This window comes from Spinacia oleracea, chromosome 3, assembly GCF_020520425.1.
Source record: "Spinacia oleracea cultivar Varoflay chromosome 3, BTI_SOV_V1, whole genome shotgun sequence".
NCBI classification, from domain to species: domain Eukaryota; kingdom Viridiplantae; phylum Streptophyta; class Magnoliopsida; order Caryophyllales; family Amaranthaceae; genus Spinacia; species Spinacia oleracea.
Genome location: NC_079489.1, coordinates 135798109 through 135815495, shown reverse-complemented (window position 1 = coordinate 135815495; position 17387 = coordinate 135798109).

Genomic DNA, 17387 nt, shown 5'->3' with positions numbered 1-17387 from the left:
AGGGGGCTAGTGGTATTCCAGTAGGAACACACACAAGAGGGGGGGGGTGAATTGTAATTCGAACTTTGATAGAGTTTCTTTCGAAACCAAGGAACAGTAAGGAAACTGAGAGCAAGAAAGATTAAAATAACAAATGTGAGAACTTCTTGACACTAATCAAGAAGAGAATTTCTTTTATTATAGTAATGCCTCGATTACAATAACTTCCAACACAAGTTTCTCTCTAACTTGTGTTCCTCACAGTAATCTACTCAGATTACAACTCTATCTCTTTCACTCTCTCTCAGACTTAAACTCTAAGTCTTTACAGGATAACTCTATCCTCACTAATACAAAATACAATTCGTGTTTAGATAACTCTAGATATTAATGATGCTTTCGAATATAAGGAACTGAGGAACTTTGAATTAACTAGGACACAAACTGTTTTAGAAAATCTTTGATAATACGTTTTTAGGAAAGCAAAAACTCTTAGAATGTTTGTGTGTTTTTCCAGAAAATGTATTTACCCTTTTATAGGTTTATCCCTAGGGTTAGTTCCCTTCAAAACCTCAACTGCTAACTGCCAGCACTTTGGTCTTCACGTCCCTTGACTTGAGGAACAAGGGGAAGACCACTTCCCACGTTTTAGCTACAAAGCAGTTAGTGGTTTGACTCAATCAAACCCTAAAAGATTTCCCTTAAAACAGATTTTATTTATTTACAAAAACTAAGGAGAATTTTTAGGAAAATAAGTTTTAATAAAATAAAACGTGATTCTATTTTTAAAAACTTATGTTTATTTAATTACTTGTTTTCCATAAAAATATCTTCCAGTAAAATAAGTGGCCTAATTAAATCACAAGTTCCTTGAGTACCGTATATACCTTAAGCATAATTAATATTTACATAAAATTCTAAGTACAGTAGACTACCTAGACTTTTATGTCTTCCTTTGTCTGGAACTTGCAACTCAGAAGCTTCAGACATTCCAGCTCTGGAACAATGATGAGTTCCTCTCTGGCTATCATAGGAACTCGTGGCCATGAGTCTGTAATTGTTCTTGTGGGCATGTAAAACTCTTGATATGTAAAATGTGTTGCTCCTCTTATGACTTCAAACTGGAACAGATACAACTTCCAGCTCAGGAACTCCAGTGGCTGTTTCAAGTGTAAAATCGGGAACTTCAACATCTGATTCAAGTTCCTATCCTAATAGGAACTTAGGCACTTACCTGTCTAAAGTCATTAGCAATCACAATCAGGAAGTTTGCAATATGTGTGTGTGTCATCAACCAAAACCTAGGAACAACAATATTCCCCCTTTTTGGTGATGACAACACTTGCAAACTTTTTACAAATGAGAGTAAACATAAACAAGAACTGATGCAGACTATAGTGGAACAAAACAAAAAATACAAAAACAAAAGGTAAGAAAAAAAACTAAAAACTTACAGAGGGAGTGCACAAGAAGTTGATTCAGGAACTGGATTGATTGTACCTTGGAAGTTTGCACCTTGACTTCCCCCTGTTGACATCAACAAAAAAACATAGCACGAAATATAGCCATTCCAAACACAGTGCCCCACGATCAACGTTTGGCAAGTTAAGCTAGCCTCAAAGTGTTAAACCAACTTACACAATAAATTAGAAAGCAAGCAGTAATGATCAAAACTAGAAAACACAAAGATATTTAACCAAGCAAGTCAAGATAAGATGGAACAAATACCCAAGTTTGAAAATTATACAGACCAAAAAAAATTAAAAAGATTGTTCCATGGAAAAAGATAATTGAAACATGTAATAGGGTGATTAAGCTTGGGATGGAGAACCAGAACCAGCAGTTTCCTCGATCACTGTCTCCTCAAAAGTTTCCAGATTATTGTTCTTGGTGAGAATGGTGGCTCGAGTGGCATTGGCTTGATCTCAGTAGTGTTGAAGATTGGTTTGGAGAGTCTTGACACTGGCAACCAATGCACCTATGTGAGCCTGCATTGAACTGATCCTGTGGTCTGTTCCCTCCTGCAGTTCCACCAGACGAGCAATTGTTGCCTTCAGCTCCAATATCTGATCATCTTTTGCATTTCAGGCACCCCCATGATCATGAACATGTTCCTGTGCAGATGGAACACGACGAGCTTTGGACTTCTTGGAGGATCTGGGTGTCCTGTTCCTTGGCACATCAGTTTCTAGCAGTTCCTCTTGTTTGATTGGAACATCATCCTCCTCTATGGGCATCTCCTTGACCTCCCCTTCTTCATTTATTTCCATAAAGATAGGCCCTCTTTTCTTGTTTTCTTTCATTGCCACCCTCATGCTCTTTCTTTTCCCTTGGGATCCTACACTCTTCTTTTTCCCTTGAGGAACTCGAGATAAAGTCACCTCTAAGTGTTCGAGTTCCTCCTCCTCCTCCACTTCTTCTTTAACTTCTGGACCCTCTTGGTCTTCTTCATCCTTTTTCTCTGTTTTGCCAGCCTTAATGACTTTGCCCTGAACTACTTTAAGGTTTAGCAGAGTGAGCATTTCAAGTTGTAGGATTTTGGTTGATTTTAGAGGGATGATATAGTAGGGAGTGAGGTCAACTGAGAAGCTTTTGAAGATTTCAGTGAGAAGTGAAGAGTAAGGGATTTTAAATTTTGGGCTGCGGGTGGACAGATGTTTGATCATAATAGCTGGAAAATTTATGGGTATTTTTCTTTCTAAACAATACATGAGGCATGCATCAAACAAACTGGCTATGTTCCTTTTCTGGGTTCGAGGAACTACACCTCTCCACACAATATTGAATAGAAGTTCTTGAAGGGGTGAGAAACAGTTATGTGTTGTGGAGGTGGATACTTTGGAGTTTCCTCCAATTGAACCAACAATGTCATCTTCATTGACACTATCAATGTTCACTGTAATCTGACCTTTTAACCACATATCAGAACCCCTATTGGGTGTACCAAACAGCTATTCCAGATAGGAGGCATCAAATTCTATGCGAGTTCCATTTACTTTACTTGAACACACATCATCAACACAAGTAAAGTTTTTGCAAAATTCTTTCATGGCTTCGGGAATTAGGGGTGATTTGGCATAAGTACTTAACAAGCTTACCCACTTTTGATGTTCGAGGATCTCCATCAATTCATTGAACTTCGTAGCTTCACACCATGTTGAATTGATCGCAAACCCTTCCACCAGATTGCTCTCCTTAGCAGTGAGTTTCTTGACGCTTTTTCCTTCCCCCTGAGTGTGAGCACCCTCCTGTGGTTCCTCAGTTTCCTCGAGTTGTTCACCCGAAATTTTTACCCGACGCTTTTTGGATTTCCTTGTGGAAGATCTAGGGTTTGAGATTGGGGATTTCATTTCAATGTCAGTGTCTATTTGTTCCCCCTGAGTAATTGCGAGTATTGGATTGTGAGATCGAAGGGGAATTGGTGATTGTATGGGTGAAGTATCCATGGGAACTGGAGAGGATGGATTTCGTTTTCGTTTGAGGGAAGTGAGATCAGTGTTGTTGCTTGTGAGAACCATGGTGAAGGGTTTTTATAGGTGGAAGGAGAGGTGGTGTCAGTGGAGAAGGCGTGTGAGAGAGAGAGAAAGGGGGTTGCATGGATTAAATGTGGAAAGTGAAGAGTTTCTCCTATTTATTGCCAATGGAACCGTTCCAAACATTCTTTGAATATGGGTATTCGTTTTTGAATTTTAAAAATTTGTTAAAAAAGTTTTTTTTTTTTTTTTAAAAAAAAAAGTATAAGAATAAATTAAAATAAAACTGTGTTTGACTTGGTATTGACTTGCTTAATTTTATATCTCTGAATTAACTAATTTGAAAGGAACTGCTTACCTTGCACATTTGAAGTGTGAGCTTGTTAGCCACGATGGTAAGCTTCAACTATGTTTGCACACAAGATTTTGTGTTTGTAATAGTCTATATGTACTATGGTTTTTGCCTTTACCTTAGAGGAACTTCAATTTAGCAATTACCTTAGCTTGATCATTCCGAGTTCCATTCTCATTTTCTCATGTTTCTCCCTGTTCAAAGGCTTAGTTAAAATGTCAGCAATTTGGTGATCAGTTTGACAAAAATCTAATTTAATCAAACATTTCTCAACATTATCTTTGAGGAAACGGTGTCTAATGTGGATGTGTTTGACCCGGGAATGATGAACCGGATCTTTTGAAATACAAATAGCACTAGTGTTATCACAATAGAGAGGAACACAATCATAGATAATACCAAAATCTCTTAACTGTTGTTTTATCCATAGAATTTGTGAGCAACAAGCTGCAGCAGCTACATACTCAGCTTCAGCTGTGGATAGAGCAACAGTGTTCTGTTTCTTGGAACCCCAAGAAACCATGCATGGACCTAGGAACTGTACCATACCTGATGTGCTTTTTCTATTTACTAGGTCACCTGCATAATCAGCATCAGCATATCCTTTTAGCTCGAATGATCCACTTCTTGGATAGAATAGGCATAAGTCATCAGTTCCTTTGAGATATCTAAGTATTCTTTTTACAGCAGTTAAGTGAGACTCCTTTGGATTGGATTGGAATCTTGCACATAGTCCTAGACTGAAAGAAATGTCAGGTCTACTAGTAGTTAAATATAGGAGTGATCCAATCATACCTCTGTATTTTGTTTGATTCACACTTTTTCCATTTGGGTCAGTGTCTAATCTGGTGGCTGTTCCCATGGGAGTGTGGTTTACTTCGGCTGATTCTAGCTCATATTTCTTTAGGAGTTCCTTCACATACTTTTGTTGGTGTATCATGATTCCTTCCTCAGTTTGCTTGATTTGTAAACCAAGGAAGAAGTTGAGTTCCCCCATCATGCTCATTTCAAATTCACTGCTCATCAAGTTTGCAAAATCTTTGCACAAGTTCTCATTAGTTGCTCCGAATAATATATCATCAACATAAATTTGAACTACTAACAGGTCAGTTCCTCTAGATTTTAAAAATAAAGTTTTGTCTATTCTACCTCTTTTAAAATCATTTTGAAGGAGGAACTTTGATAATCTCTCATACCAAGATCTAGGGGCTTATTTTAGTCCATAGAGAGCCTTATCTAGTTTGTAAATGTGATTTGGAAATTCGGGATTTTCAAATCCAGGGGGTTGTTCCACATAAACATCTTCCTCTAAGAAACCATTTAAGAAAGCACATTTAACATCCATTTGATAAAGTTTAAAACCCATGAAGGCAGCAAAAGCAATTAAGATTCTAATGGCTTCTAATCTAGCAACAGGTGCAAAAGTTTCTTCGAAGTCAATACCTTCCTGTTGATTATACCCTTTGACCACTAACCTTGCCTTGTTCCTTATGATTGTTGCATGTTCATCTTTCTTGTTCCGGAACACCCATTTTAGCCCTATCACCTTCTGGTGCTTTGGTTTGGGTTCCAAGTGCCACACCTTATTTCTTTTGAATTCATTTAATTCTACTTGCATGGCTATGATCCAGTCAGCATCCTCCAGAGCCTCAATGTGGTTTCTTGGCTCAAAAATGGAGAGGAACGCATGGAATGCACAAAGGTTCCTTAGTTGTGACCTTGTCTGAGTTCCTTTTCTAATGTCACTCATAATGAGTTCCATTGGGTGAGACTTTTGATGTTTCCAAGGTCTAGGTTGAAACTGAGCTACTGGTGTTGTGGCATTTTCGTCAGTTCCTTCTATGACCTGAGTTCCTTGTTGGTCATTGTGAGGTTCCTCAGGTTCTGGTGTTGTTTCTGGATCTTCTTGGATTTCTTCGTGTTCCTCTTGTACGGGAACTTCTTGATTTTGTTGAGCAGTTCCTCTGGCTGTGTGTTTGCTTGGTTGGAACTCCTCATCATTTTCTGCAGCACGAGATAAACCAATCTCGAAAGTTCTTGTTCCTGTACTATATCAGTTTTGTTAGCTTCATCAAATATTATATGTACACTTTCCTCAACACACATAGACCTTTTGTTATAGACTCTGTAAGCTTTGATATTTAAAGCATATCCTAGGAACACTGCCTCATCGCTTCTTTCATCAAACTTCCCCAAGTTCCTTTTTCCATTGTTGTGGACAAAACATTTACTACCAAAAGCTCTAAATTAAGAGATGTTGGGTTTTATACCTTTTAGTAGCTCATAGGGGGTTTTGTTTAGAATTGCTCGAATCATAACTCTATTTACAATATAACAAGCTGTGTTGACTGCTTCAGCCCAGAAGTTCCTAGGCAAGGAACTGGCTATTAACATGGTTCTTGCCATGTCCTCTAAAGTTCTATTTTCCTCTCAACAACTCCATTTTGTTGTGGAGTTCTGGGAGCTGAGAAATTGTGGTCCATACCTTGTTCCTTGCAGTATTCATCGAATTTGTAGTTTTCAAATTCTGTTCCATGATCAGATCTTATATGGATCAGTTGATGACCTGTAGTTTTCTGGATTTTCTTTGAAAATGCAACAAACTCATCAAACGTTTCATCTTTGCTTGTTAGAAATATGACCCAAGTAAAGCGAGAGTTATCATCTACAATAACTAAAACATATTTTTTCCCACTTCTGCTTTGAATTCTCATTGGGCCACACAAGTCCATATGGATGAGTTCCAATGGTTTTGTGGTGCTTACCAATTTCTTAGGCTTAAAGGAACTTCGGACATGCTTGCCTTTTGCACATGCATCACAGACTTTATCATTTAGGAACTTGATTGAGGGAGTCCTCGAACCAGTTCCTTTGATCTTAGTTTGTCAAGCAGTGAGAAACTAGCATGTCCAAACCTCCTGTGCCATAGTAGGGGATCTTCTTCAAAGGCACTGAGGCAAGTTAAATTGTTCCTGGGAACTGTATTGAGATCCACAGATTATGTGTTCCCTTTACGAGTTCCTTCCAAAATAACCTTCCCAGTGTTATTATTAATGATTTGACAATTTTCAGAAGTAAAACTTACAGAGTTTCCTTTGTCACAAAATTGAGAAATACTTAGTAGACTGTGCATTAAACCCTCGACTAAAAATACATTTTCAATGGCATAGGAACTTGACCTTCCAACTTTTCCAATTCCAACAATTTCTCCTTTCATGTTGTCTCCAAAGGTCACAGTTCCTCCATTGTAGGCTTCTAGTGAGAGGAATTTAGATTTGTCTCCTGTCATGTGTTTGGAACACCCGCTGTCGAGATACCACGAGCTGTTCCTCTTCACTAGAGCTTGTAAAGAGATCACAGGTTAGTTACAGGAACTCGGGTTTCCTCGAGTTCCTTTTCAACTACAACATCTGACTTCTTAACCCATTTTTGCTTTACATAATTTATGTTTCTTTGATCCTGTTCCTTCATCTTGGAACACTCAGTACTTACATGACTTCCATTTCCACATGAGAAACAAACTTTCACACTTGGAAGATCCACATACTTTTTCTTATGACTAGTTTTATGATTAAAACCCAATCCTTCTGTTCTCTTAGATTGAGCATTCTCAATCCATTTGGGAGGAACTTTAGGTGGTTGTCTCTGAGCTCTGGCCATGGCTAGTTCCCTTTCTAGTTTCTCTTTCTGTTCCTTAGTGGTGATCAGATCTTTGTTTAATCTTTCTAAGTCGATGTTAAAAACTCCCATGTTGATCTCCAGGGATTTTGTAGGATCTAAACTTAGATTAAACATCTTATATTGACTGAGTTGCACTTGTAGAAGGAGGTTTTCATTTCTAATTTTCTCGAATGACTCATTAATAGAGGTATTTCTATCTAGCAATTCAAAGAACCTGCCTTGAACATCAGATCTAATATTGTTCAGATAATTTATGTGATCTTTACTGAGTTCCAAGGCTCTATCACTTTAGGCTTTTAACATACTTAGCTTTTTGTAATCATCTAGAGTTTCTAGCAACAGTTCAATTAGTTTTGACTTTGAAAGGCACTGAAGAGTGGAGGAACTTACTTCTTCTGATGGAACTTGATCAGTTCCTTCTGCTCTGGCCATAAGGCAGAGATTTGCAGTTTCTTCATTTGGTTGTTCCTCATCGTCTTCTGAGTCTGTTGCTTCACCCCATGCAGCTATCATGGCCTTCTTGAAGTTTGGCCTGTTGAAGGTAGACTTGTTATAGCGTTCTTTGACCTGTTCCTTCCCTTTTCCTTTGGCTTTGTCGTTCTCCCACAGAGGGCATTCTCGAATTTGATGATCAGTTTCTCCACATTTGAAGCAACCTTGCTCAGTTTTGGAACTAGTGGTTTTCTTAGCAAAGTTCCTTCCTTTTTGGTTTCCTGGTTTGAAGTTCCTGTAGAGCTTTCTCATTCTTCTAACCAGCATGGCAGCCTCTTCTTCATCTGGCTCAGATTCGTCGAGTTCCTCAGCTTTTAGAGCAAGTCCTCGATTTCTGGAGTTCTCAGGAACAGCAACTCCAAGATGCAATTCATGTGTCATCAAGGAACCAGCAAGTTGTTCAATGTTGAACTTGGTAAAGTCCTTTGTTTCAAATAGTGCAGTGACCTTTGTTCTCCAACGATCATCTTGTGGCATGCTTCTTAGTATTTTTCTTACCTGTTCATATGTGGGAATGATTCGACCAAGAGAAACTAATTCATTGGTTATGTTAGTAAATCTAGTGAACATTTCTTGAATAGTTTCTTTTGGAAGCATTTCAAATCTTTCATATTTAGACATCAAAAGGTCAATTTTGGAACGATTAACTTCATTAGTTCCTTCGTGGGTTACTTGTAGTAATTCCCAAATCTGTTTTGCGTTCTTGCACCCCATGACCCTATTGTGTTCATGAGGTCCAAGTCAACAATGCAAGATTTTGACAGCCATAGCATTCATCTCATATTTATCAAAGTCTTCTTTAGAAAATTCAGACATTGGTTTAGGAACTACCTCGTTTTCTGCATTGGTCTTTGTTACCTCGAAGTCTCCAACTTCAATTACATGCCAAACTTGGTAATTTTCAGCTTTGATGAATATCGCCATTCTGTTCTTCCAGTATGAGTAGAACTTTCCATTGAACATAGGTGGCCTTTGTGTGGAGTAGCCTTCTTCCAGTTTCTCTTGTGAGTTCATACTATCAGGAACTTGACTCAAACAGGGTTTCCTGTGTTTTTAGTGAGTACTGGCTCTGATACCAATTGATATTCCAGTAGGAACACACACAATAGGGGGGGTGAATTGTAATTCGAACTTTGATAGAGTTTCTTTCGAAACCAAGGAACAGTAAGGAAACTAAGAGCAAGAAAGATTAAAATAACAAATGTGAGAACTTCTTGACACTAATCAAGAAGAGAATTTCTTTTATTATAGTAATGCCTCGATTACAATAACTCTCCAACACAAGTTTCTCTCTAACTTGTGTTCCTCACAGTAATCTACTCAGATTACAACTCTATCTCTTTCACTCTCTCTCAGACTTAAACTTTAAGTCTTTACAGGATAACTCTATCCTCACTAATACAAAATACAATTCGTGTTTAGATAACTCTAGATATTAATTATGCTTTCGAATATAAGGAACTGAGGAACTTTGAATTAACTAGGACACAAACTGTTTTAGAAAATCTTTGATAATACGTTTTTAGGAAAGCAAAAACTCTTAGAATGTTTGTGTGTTTTTCCAGAAATGTATTTGCCCTTTTATAGGTTTATCCCTAGGGTTAGTTCCCTTCAAAACCTCAACTGCTAACTGCCAGCACTTTGGTCTTCACGTCCCTTGACTTGAGGAACAAGGGGAAGACCACTTCCCACGTTTTAGCTACAAAGCAGTTAGTGGTTTGACTCAATCAAACCCTAAAAGATTTCCCTTAAAACAGATTTTATTTATTTACAAAAACTAAGGAGAACTTTTAGGAAAATAAGTTTTAATAAAATAAAACGTGATTCTATTTTTAAAAACTTATGTTTATTTAATTACTTGTTTTCCATAAAAATATCTTCCAGTAAAATAAGTGGCCAAATTAAATCACAAGTTCCTTGAGTACCCTATATACCTTAAGCATAATTAACATTTACATAAATTTCTAAGTACAGTAGACTACCTAGACTTTTATGTCTTCCTTTGTCTGGAACTTGCAACTCAGAAGCTTCAGACGTTCCAGCTCTGGAACAATGATGAGTTCCTCTCTGGCTATCATAGGAACTCGTGGCCATGAGTCTGTAATTGTTCTTGTGGGCATGTAAAACTCTTGATATGTAAAATGTGTTGCTCCTCTTGTGACTTCAAACTGGAACAGATACAACTTCCAGCTCAGGAACTCCAGTGGCTGTTTCAAGTGTAAAATCAGGAACTTCAACATCTGATTCAAGTTCCTATCCTAATAGGAACTTAGGCACTTACCTGTCTAAAGTCATTAGCAATTACAATCAGGAAGTTTGCAATATGTGTGTGTGTCATCAACCAAAACCTAGGAACAATAGCTAGTCAGCCCAAAAGTTCAAGGGGGCTAGTCAGCCTACAAAAATCAAGGGGGCTAGTCAGCCAAAAAGTTCAAATGGGCTAGTCAGCCTAAAATGTCAAGGGGCCTAGTCGTCCCGAAAAATTCAAGGGGGCTAGTCAGCCTAAAAATTCAAAGGGACCAGTCGACAAGAAAAAGTCAAGGGGGCTAGGCAGTCTAAGAAGACAAAAGAGCCAGTCAGTCGAAATTTACAAGAGGCCAAAAAACCAAAACAAAGCTACCAGCCAAAACCCGACACAGTCCAACCAGCCTACAAGAAACAACTCATATAGCGCGACCAATCCTTGTCCTAATGGGGGCTAGTCGTGGCACCAGAACAAGAATTGAAAACAAATTAGTCACTACAACCATCATTTTCAGGACAACCACACCTATGGGGTGTTGATCGTCCCTGAGGGAGCTAGTTGTACGGGGTCCCCCCCCCCCCCCCCCCCGCCTTTTGATTTTTTCTTTGTCAGAGCAACTACAAGTGCCAAGACAGCTGTAGTCACTCTGAGGGGGCTAGTTGTACGGGAAGCCCTACCGGCAAGCCGGTAGGTGTAGACACCTACTTTTGTCCCCATTCCCGAAAGGGAAGGTTCGATGATGAGAACATAAATCTCCACTTGGCAACGCATCTCCTATAAAATAACGAATCTCAATTCCCCTTTTTATTTCACCTGAAACCTGCTATTTATGGAAACCTGCTAAAAATAGTAACTGCCGTAATGGGTAGTTGTTAAAAGTGGCAAGTCATAAAAGATAGAAACCTGTCAGAATTAGGTGTTGCACTCCAACATAAATCCTAAATGAGATAGAAATTGCGAGAGAATCCTATTCATAATACGATTCAATAATAAGAGTTACGTATTAATTAAAATCCTAACGAGCCTAGAGTTCGTAATGGGCCCAGATGCATTCCGTCATAAAATTAATACGCACTAAAAGACTCGATTAAGTCTCATACACTCCGGATTCTAAGAGTCCGAATCTGACAAAGAAACGGCCCAAACATCAATTTCAACGCCCAGCCCTGGGCGCTGAAATTGCCTGGATCCTATTTTCAACGCCCAGAGCTGGGCGCCGAAATCTTTGACGCCCAACCCTAGGCGCTGAAAATACCTGGGACGTGTTCTTTCCTAATTCCTCGTGGATTAGAGTTCTACAATTCTATCTTTCCACAAACTCTTTTCTATAAATATAGCCCCAAATTCGACGTAAAAGACAACACACAATTCATATTCTGAGTATTGACTCTAAACCCCTAAGCCTAAGCCTCACGCTGCGAAATTGATCACGCGTTCTGTCGCAATCGATCCAAAAATCGAACAGAACGTATCCTGTCCCGTAATTTGAAATTCGTTAAATAAAAGGAGAAATAGCAAAGTCAAAGTGGTTAGTTTTCTGAGAACCGTGACGCACCTCTCAAGGGTGCGTCGTAATGTGTCCCTTTTCCATGATTTAATTGCTTTCCTCGCCCTTTTATGAACTGTTAAACTAATTAAATCTGATTGTCCTGTCACGCTTAATAAAGATAATATGTTGGGAAATTGGATTATCATTCTAGGTCCCTTAAAACAATCTAAATCAGATAATCGCGATCGATCTCGTATTATATGTTGCATATTGTTAAAATCAACTCAGATTAGTTTAATAGTTAACGCATGTCCCTTCAATTATTTATGCTGAGCTAGTAAGGATATCCTGCCTCTGGAATTATCGAAGAGCGAATACTCCTCTCGGTAGTTACAGTCCCCCGAACCCTCAATCTCTACCTTGTGGGTGTATGTTGAGAGATCCCCACAGCAGGGATCACAAGGGAACCTACGGCCGTCATGGTCAAACATAATTGCACTCCCTTTATGTTACGATAACCGGGTTTTGTCAGTTTTTCTCATCGTCGTTAAAAACTGAATGGCGACTCCTATATTACTAGTCAATTGGGTGTAAACTCACAGGAAATCCAATTACACTTGATTTGACAAAAAGAAACGTAACACCCACGAGGGACAAGGTCACGCATTAGCCTCGCGCTTTTTCGACCCCCTCACAGTGGCGACTCCACTGGGGATAGTGAAGGAAATACTCGTGCTTGTAGGTAATCAAAATAGCCGAAGGGTGAAACGATCCTACCCCGCGTTTATTTCCCCATCAAGTTGGGATGACCTGAAAATCAGCATATTAATGTGAACGGACAGAACCGCATAACGAATCTTGGCTCCCTGGGATGTTTCATCTCGGGAGTTGGGACTAAGGATACCCATCGCCAACCGGGGGGTGCATACGCTTCAAATGTTGTCCACTCGGCACTTTCGCTAGTAGTACACCCGTCCCAAACCCAATCGCTCGCCCACTAGGTCCCTCTCATTGGTGCATGCCCCCTTGGCTTACATCGTGATTGGCCTCTTGGGCGAAATTCGTCTGTTGAAGGCACTACCTCGACCGGGGCATGTGTTGGATCTACGATAGAAGCGGTACCAAGCCAGGCGCAAATACTACCCATAGAAGCCTATCATAAACTACATGACATATTATTATTCTGCCTCATGATGTAATGTTAGTTATGTGTAGCGAATTGTGTGATTGTGTGTGACAAACAACCCTAAAAAAAACCAACGACCTTAAAAAATTGCCCAAACATTCATAAACCAATTGGCCAAAGAGTTATACCAAAATACGTGTTCCGCAAACCCGAACGATCTCCACAAAAATAAGCGACGCTCGGGATAGCCTGTAATGAATCCCACGAACGCTGCACAACGCGTAAAGGACGTTATAAGGCAAGCACGCAAAATTAAAGTCGCAAAAATAAAAGTAGACGAAAACTGAAAACGAGAACCAGCCAGGGACGCATTTTCAACGCCCCTGGCTGGGCGCCAATATTTCTCACGCCCACCGTTGGGCGGTGAAGTTGCTACCTGGCCTTTTGGTCAGGCACATCAGCCTCGGTGCCCGCGCATAAAGTATACGTAGCAGTAAAAGAAAATTCGTGAAAATTGCTGCGAGGCGTATGAAAAGGCACTCGATTCTAAAAGAGACTTGTAAAAAATAAAATAACTCCTTGTGTCGTTGTTAGGCCTCCTATGACGACAATGTTCGGCTCCAAAACCGAGCACGCTAATTGAAATAACCTTGAATGTCACATGGGCAAAGTATTCAAAAAATAATGTTCAAATGAAGTTTTCAAGGAAAAATGATGTTCGAATAAAAAAAAAATCCGAGTCTAGACTAGGCTATGCCAAAGTACAATCTAAATCCTAAGTCTTAGTTGTCTTATCCATAGAATCGGTCCTAATGCTCGGTGTCGTTCTGCAAGTTAAAAGGTTAAACCATATTGAGTCTCCCTTCCTAACATTTAAATCAATAAGCACCCATATGTAATTGCCATCCCTTGCTAAGAATCTACGGCCTCAATACTCTCTCTCACCAATAAAAAGAATATATTATAGTATTTGCAAAATGGAAACAGTCACATTCTGAAAATCATTCCCCCATAGTCGCACAACCCCCAAAGTGAACCTAAGGTGTCAATACCGTTAGCAAAAAATTTAATGGCCTCAAGGCTTATGATCACATTGGGTCACGACTATCATAGTCCTCTCGAGCCACTCGCTCCTTGAAATACTCCTAAGTACGGACTAAAAGATTTTCCATGAATGCAACATGACGAACTATGAAAATACCCAAATCGGCATGCCATAAGGCTACCATCGGGGTAAAGCAATACACACTAAGAGGGAGCCGCACTAATGATTCTAGCCTTGCCAAAATGAAAATTCGATCTCCCCGCCTAACTACATTAAGCAAAATGGCGCATGACAAATGAACACCCAAGGGTTAAAATCTAAAGTGTCAACCAACAAAAGTTATGGTCCAGTTAGCCTAAGTCTGAGAGTCGCTTGGTCAAGTGTTATAGGCTTACGCCACGTCATTATTTTGAGTCTAGGCCACCTCCTTGTATTCATACACGGGTTATAATCAGAAAAGATTAATGAAAGTTCGAGTCTAAATCACAACTTCCAATTAAATCCCAGAAACTGGAATCTGAAAAGAAGCAAAAAAAAGAAGTTATTTTCGATGCAATTCTTTCGTTAAATTTCAATAAGGTAAAAACAAGATTTCGAATCTACGCTATTTGCACATTTTAAGAAACGACTAAATACGCTTGCAAAGTAAGACGATTTAAAGGTCCACCCTAGGCCTGCTAAAATTAAAGGTCCACTATAGGCCTACCAAACGAGGCTCGCTCAGTCTCGCCTCGTGACTCAAAGACCACAACCATCTACCTCTTAGCCCAAACAAAAAAAAAATTGGGGAGAAATCCCAAGCAAAAAGAAAAAATAGAAAGAGAAAAGGGAGAGCGAAAAGAACGAGCCATGAAATACTTAGCCCGTACCTCCCAAAGTGCGAAATTTACCCAAGTAAACGAAGGAAAAGAATTGAGTCAACCAATCCAAATCAGAAAATTCTACGATGTCTACCCTTTCCAATCCTTATGTTCTTAGACGCCTTCGCTCTGGGGCCCCTATTCAGCTCATTTAACCCATCCATGTTCTCATTGCCATAACCCAAGAAACCATTACCTCGACTCTTGTTCTTGAACTTATTATCAACTGCAAACCACGTACGGTTATTGACACGTGCGTCATGCCCATCATTTCCAAAGCCCAAACCTGCTCTTACACCATCATTAGCATAATGACCGTATAACTTGTTTGGATACATCCTGTTGATATACCCTTGAGCCGTCCCCATGCTATTCATTGGCCTTGGTTGATGTAATCCTCATGCTCGACTAATACCTATACAACTTATCCTATCTCATTCAACCCATCTTTCAAGCCGTCTTGAGTCACAAATAAAAAAAGAGACAAATGAAAAGTACATTCTACGCTCAACGTTAAAATAAAATAAAAATAAAAAATGTGAATAATAAAAAAGAAACTTTGCAAAGCGCCTCTAAAGTTAGTCTAAAAAGAAAAAGAAGCATTTAGCGCACCAAAAAAATCCGCCCAGAAGTAATTTTCAGCGCCCAGAGCTGGGCGCCGAAATCTTCCGCGCCCCAAGCTGGGCGCTGAATCTCACTGCTTGCTAAAATTTGTCCAGAAGTGCTCGTCATTTTATCCGCACATACACGGAAAAATAACGAACACTTGGAGGGGTACAACACGTATTCAGATATACGTACCAAAAAATTATGTACTCAAAAAATATATAAAACAAATTTACGGCTTACGGCAAAGCAGCAGATTAAAATAAATTTCACCCTATTTCAAACATTACGATTCCACTCGAACGTACTTGTTTAAAATCAGCATTCTAAGAAACCATTTTCTAGGCTAAGAACTACGCAAGACCTGATTCCAAATTAAATCTATTTAAGGCGGATACGTAGGCAATCCATGATTCGGTCCAACCAATTTGCAAAAATGTTAGAGCCTATAGAATAACAAGAATAAGAAATAGAGTCCCTTATTGAAATTTAATTACTTGCAACCCAAGTCGAAAGAAAAATTTAAATCAGAGGAAGAATCCAAGTCATCAATATGCCAAAACGAGCACACATCGAAAAATAATAAGGGCACGTACCCTTGCCAGAAGGAGCACTCACACTCCTAGGCACTTAGCCAAGACTCAAAAGATCGCTTTACCTCAATTGGATGGGGGCTAGCGCAAGCGTCCATGACCTCTAAAGAACTCGACTTGACCCTCCCTAAAGCGAACTAACTCACTTAAAGACCTTCTTTCACTACTAGACATGGTCGTTCGCTTAAAGACCTTCTCTCACCACTAGACACAGTCATGATCGCCAACAAGTAGTAAAGACAGTAAGCTTGCAATAAAGAGGATTGTTCTACGGCTTCGCCCCATCGTTCCTTCAAACTCAGGGCACCCGTTCATGGTAATTCAAATGCTTGCGAATCCCCTTTGAAAAAATCAGACATTGTCAATAGGACCTGGCACTTAACCAAGGCTCACCCTACTCAGACATATGACACGGGCATCTAAAATCGAAATCTAAAAGCATCATTAATGGGAAGACATAATAGCAACTGGGGGCTAAAAAATTGAAATGGAAGAGCTAGGGAAAGAACACCTTGACCTTTTGTGCAGAAATACACCAAGTAAATCTGAGTCAATTTGAAAACGGTTTATATTCCCGCAATTCTGGAAAAGATGGCCCTAAAAGCCTAAAAGCATATGCCAAACGGGCACAAGTAATATCTTGACGCCTGCACCCTGGCTTCCAGCAAATCCTTAGAAAGCATTCCAAAAATCGTAACAGTATTTTGATTCACTCATGTAATCCTGTACGAACCCTTCTATAAGTCAACCTACTTAGGACACCTCGGATTGTACACAGTAGGACTCGGACTTCAAATAATTTTCAAAGACTTCTTCGAACATAATAAAGTGTCGTTGGTTTAAGCTTAGTATGCGTTTATCTCGATGTTGCAAGTGAGTCAAAAGATTTCTAAATATGGTTATGGGTAAAGAAAGGCACCTAGCTTTTGGTCAAGGCACACTTCAACATGTGACTACTTTGACCCTGGCAATGTCGCACAATACGATATTTACAAGAGAAGTAGCAAATCACTACTCGAACGTACCTCGCACTAAACGAGTCTGGTTCAAACTATTCATGATCCATGTCACCATTAATGCATAAAAACGTATGCCAAGCATTATAGCATCAAGCCAATCCCGTAGCTACAATTGGGGGATTGAGAAAAACACTCTAAAAATGCTCGAAATGACGATTTTATCGCAAATTCTCGACGCTAATGCTATACACACGTCATAGGGGCACAATCCTAAGCTTTAATCGTGTAAAACGAACCTTAGAATGGCTACAACCCCTCCCAAATTCTAAGCACTACTTAAAATATATAAAGTCACCCCACTATCAAGGGTAGCTGAAAATCGCGAGTCACCAAAACTCCGGTCAAACTACTGCACATAATGCTCGCCCTATAAGCGCCCGTTACACAGTCTACGTCGTTCCAAAGCAAAAACGAAAGTCCTGCCTGG